The following is a 5195-nucleotide window of genomic DNA, read 5'->3' on the forward strand; positions in this document are numbered from 1 at the left end:
TGGATATGTTGAGTTCGCTTTCCCTGGAAGGGCTAAAGCATAGACTTCCAGGATTCTTGGAGGCTGGTGAAGAAGATTCAAAAACCAAGAACCAAGAAACTGAGCAATAAGAATTAAAGAAAATTCAGTAGGAATCGGTGAGGAAGAGCGAACAGGATAGGCCCTGATCCATAGGAGTAATTGCCTCTCAGCTCTAACCATGTGCTACATGCCGTATAAAAAGACTGTCTCCCTCATCCCGCAAGAGTAATTTAAAATTTAAAAAGTGGGAAGTTGGTTGATTTTTAAAAATCCTGCATGGGCTAAACAAAACATATCTGATGTCTGGATTTCTCTTGTGGCCCACTAGGTTACAACCCCTGTCTCAGATGAAAGGGAAAATTGTATTAGGTTGTCAGGGAAGTCATGCCATATTTTCTATGCAAAAATGATTCATGACTTTCCCGACAACCCAATATAAAGAAAGCAGCAGTTTCTGGACTAAGTGACCTTTCTAAACTTTTCTAACCTTGGTTCTCTGATTCCCCAAACTATATAAATGTGAGAGATTATTAATAGTGTCACTCTACCACTAAGTCATGACTCAGCATATGAGAAGAGCAGATAGAATGAAGGAAGAATTAGGATTTGATGGAAGGAAGAGTGGCTCTGGAATTAGTCTGTTCTCTGCAACCTACCATTATTTTAGGCCAATAAATATTAATTTCTGGTAATAGAAATTTCTGGTAATAGAGTGTAGGAAAGTCACATAAGTAAATCTTAAGAGGAGAGAAAAATCCAGGAGATATTTAAAGTGACAATGAAGAGGGAGACAAGGAGAGAGGTGACTGAAGGAAGGAAAGCAGTTTTGACTAAAACTTCAGCGTGCAAAAAATAAAATTAAGAGTTTGAGGACTGCCTCCTGGGTCCAGTGGCCTGGAGACACCAGGCTTTCTTCAGGAATACATTACTCACTAAGTAGGTAAAGTACTTTGGCTTAGCAATAAAAATCAATGCTATTTTATTGTGATTTTGTAATATTCTGATAGTAGAGTCACAATAATTTATTTCAATTGTTTTATAGTGTACATTTGTTTTTAATTGACTACTAGATTTCCATTATATTTTTAATTATTGTTTTTGAAATAATTATTTTAACTTTATTTACTTATTTTAATTTGATCAAAGAGGGGCAGAGAGAGAGAGAGAGAGAGAGAGAGAGAGAGAGAGAAAGAGAGAGAGAGAAAGCAAGTCTCCAGATCCAGGACTTGAATCATGTTCGGCCATGTGGGAGTTCAGTGCCCGAAACCACCATGCCACCTGCCAGCCCCTAGATTTCCATCTTATTATTAAGGTGACTTTGACCAGGGAAATTTCTGGATACAGTCCACTAATAATATTAACTGTCTATGTCAAATAAATGAATTGCAAATGTTATTCAAAGCTGATTCAAACTGCTGTCAGTAGCCATTTTAAATAGCAAAACTAATTCAAAATGGTTTATGATTTTGATTCAGTACAAAAGTAAATGTTAAATTTAGGTTTTCTGACTTATCTTCCACTTTTTACATCCTGGTAAGAGGAAGAGAGAGATAATATAAGTTGGTGAAATAAGGTGGCTTACCACCTAATCTTCTATGTTTTGAGTAAATTTGGGCGTGGAAAAAGGGAAGGACAGTATGAGTAACTATTTGAGATGTGTGGTGTGTGAACAGTGGAATACTATCAGTTTAAATTTTGGAGTAAGTCAAATATTTATGTGGGAATGATAAAATCTTATATAGTTTAAAAATCATAACTGACAAGTAAAATATTTATAGTGAAGTATATATATAAAATTAAACACATTAATGGAATATGATTGCTGGATAGAAATGCTGGTTTTTATTTCAGATTGCACACACATATGGAAAGACTTTATAATATGTAACTTTCTATATGACTCTAATATGAACAGCTCTAATAACTCAATTAATTAACAAATACAGAAGTCAGAAGTGGGTGAGAGTATGGTAGTGATACCCTAAGATTTAATGATTCTTTCTAAGATTTGGAAAGATGTAGATGATGTAAAAAGTGAGTAATATATTTTATAAAATCATACTTCATGAAGTTAAGCATTGACTGACAAGTAAGTTTGATAGAGAGCTTATGGTACAGCTTATGGTACACCCCATCAAGGGGTGGGGTCTATGATTTTTCCTCATGAAGCTGATCAGATCTTAGTGACTAGTTCATTTAGTACAATATGACAGAAGTAATGCTCTACCACCCCTACTCAAGAAATGTATAACTCTCCACCTTAGGGTGTGAATTGACAACTTGATATTAATCACACTGACTTGGTTGAGGTGGTTATAGTTTACCTGTGTCTTCCCTAAATGAAACATTTTGATTTACATATTGGAGAAGCAAGAAAATAAAGGCATCTTTGAGGTAGGTTCCTAAGGGTTGTTCGAACCTTCTTTGTATAATGTGCTCACATGACATTATTGTCATCAGCTACCAGTCATAAAAAAGTCATAATAAATAAAAATGTGCTAACTTCCCTGAGAAAATTACTTTTCATCTTTTCAGAAAGTTTTAGTTTCATCTTTTAGTTATGTTTTGTTTAAATGTGATTTATGCAATAATACATAGAAAGAGTATTGCTCTAATAATGGGTTGTCAAGTGTTAAAACATAGGCTTTCTAACTTACAGTTGTAAAAAGGATATTGTTAACAATTTAATGATTGTTAAAATTCTTTCAGAGCAAGGAAAAGGAGTGAGCTTTGCATTAGTGAAGCTGTCTATACTATGCTATGGTAGCTGAGGAAAGACCTTCCTGGGTCTTTGTGAAAGCTAGGAAACTGAGTGAAGGTCGATTTTATTTCCTGGCATAGAAAGTACCAGGAAAGGCAAAGGTGTCAGAACAGAGTTTATGGTGCCAGCTGGTAATGTTAAGAAGGTACTTTAATGCCTTCTTTCTGAAAATAATATTAAGTGAAATAATAATTTCTGTGCTCTAAGTGTTTCCTATATGCCAGGTGAGAGTTCTGTGACATCTCTGTAAGGTTGGTGGATATTAAAGTGAATGAACTTGAGTAAACTTTCACTCCCTCCCCCTCCTTCACCCTAGTTCTATTGCAGAATGGGGAGAGCAACATACTCTCTCTCTCTTTTTTTTTTCACAGAACTCTTCTGAAGATAAAATGGATGAGACATTGTCCTGAAAAGTCAAAGATGCTCTGTCATTATAGAATAAAAACTTACCAATTTTTCTTTCTTTGCATTTTTCTTTAGTAGGTGGGACAGGGTGGAAGGAAGGTGGTGGTGCAGACTTGGTGAGCGTTCACATAGGGTGAGGGACTAGACTATAAACATAACATGTAAATTAGAAGTTATTATTAGGTTGTTCGAAAAGTCATGATGAGTTTTCCCATGCAAAAACTTTTTCAATGACCCAATATATGTTATTTCAGAAGATAATCATTCCTTCTGGGACCAGCAGTTGGCGTAATGGCCATGTTGCTGGACTCCCACGTAGTCGACTGTGGCTTGAGTCTCCGACCCGGTGGCTTAAAACTCATGCAGGGCACATGTGCATGCATGCCCAAGATCCCAAGAGAAGAATGGCGGGGAAGAGATTGTGGCATGGCATCCCCCTGGGGGACAATTTCTCACTTTCTGTCTCTCTGCCTCTCTCTGTCTTTCTGGTGGGCGCATGTGCACTATAGCAAAAAAATCAAAAAACAAAAAAACAAAAAAACAAACAAAAACAAACCCCCAAAACAAAACTAACAAAAAACCAAAAAACAACAACAACAAAAATCTCTAAAAAAAAAAAGGTAATCCTATAAAGAAAAATAAGGGCAAGAAAAATATGGCATCTACAGTTTTAAGGATCAAGGTACAGTCAAATTGACTTTAAAATCATCTCCCCTTAAATTAGAACCTGGAATGGAAGTGACTGATTACACATACGACCTACTTCTCATAGTTGCCTATAAAATTGTTGCTTTAACATTTATTTATTTGCTGTGATTTTCTTTTTAAATTTATTATTATTATAATTTATTTTATACATTCAAACACTGTACATGACCATACCTTGTAAAATGAATGAACACACTTTCCACCAGTCCAGTTGAAGATACCATGCACATTATCATCAACAGACAATCCTCCATTTCTGTGTCTCTCAAATGTCTTGTCTCTCTCTTTTTCTCCTTGTTTTCTTTCCTCTCTCCTCCATCTCCCACCCTCTTTTCACACTGTCTTCAGTGTCTATAACTACTTCCCATGCCTCTATATCCTCTAATCTTTCAGTTTCTGCCATAGAGTGTGAACAGTCAGTATATATTAAGAGGAGACAGACAATGTCTTTCTGTCACAGCCTGGCTTTCCTCATTCAGCAATAAATCTTCCATATTTGCCAATTTCTATCAAATTTCAGGATCTTGTTTTTTTATGGCTGAGTAGTATTCCATAGTGTATAAGTACCACAAATTTTCAATCTATTCCTCATCTGTTTGTGGACATTTGGGTTGGTTCCATGTTTTAGTGATTGTGAATAATGCTGCAGTAAACATACATGTGCAAGCACTTTCCTGACAGTGTTTTCTTATTCTTTGAGTAGAGACCCAGGAGTAGAACTACTGAATCATATAGTAGGTTGTGGCGAGCACTGCATACAGAAGCCATCTCGAGCTATCCGCCATCTTGGAAACCATTAGGCTTAACTTCCTCACTGAGCAAATCGTTTCTCAGAAATCATGTGACCAACCATTCTCCCCGGAAGTGGTTGGGTTTCTAGGCAATGGGAGTGCTGTTGTATTTCATTTGCATGTCAGACAACCAATTGGTTCCCACCAGCTGTATATAACTCGCCATTTTTCCTGAATAAACGGAAGTAGACGGAAGAAGACGACTTGACCAGCACCTCGTAGTGTGTGTCCGTGTGTTTGTCCCATCTCTCACTCCCTCCCCCAAGGAACCTGTTCCACGGTCCCGTAGGCCGGGACATTTGGCGCCTGAACACGGACTTGGGTACAAGGGATCCAGTGAAGAGCTCCCGAGAAAGCTCCAGTGCAGAGCAACCCAGAAAAGCCGCGGCAGAAAACAGACAGGACAGCATAGAATCGTCCAAAAGGGAATGGCAGAGATTCATTCCAAGAAACGCCGGTGAAAAATATAGAGGGACGAAGAGAAGACGTCCTGGTAAGTATTTACTTAC

This window comes from Tupaia chinensis, unplaced genomic scaffold (assembly GCF_000334495.1).
Source record: "Tupaia chinensis unplaced genomic scaffold, TupChi_1.0 Scaffold000709_1, whole genome shotgun sequence".
Taxonomy (NCBI): Eukaryota; Metazoa; Chordata; class Mammalia; order Scandentia; family Tupaiidae; genus Tupaia; species Tupaia belangeri.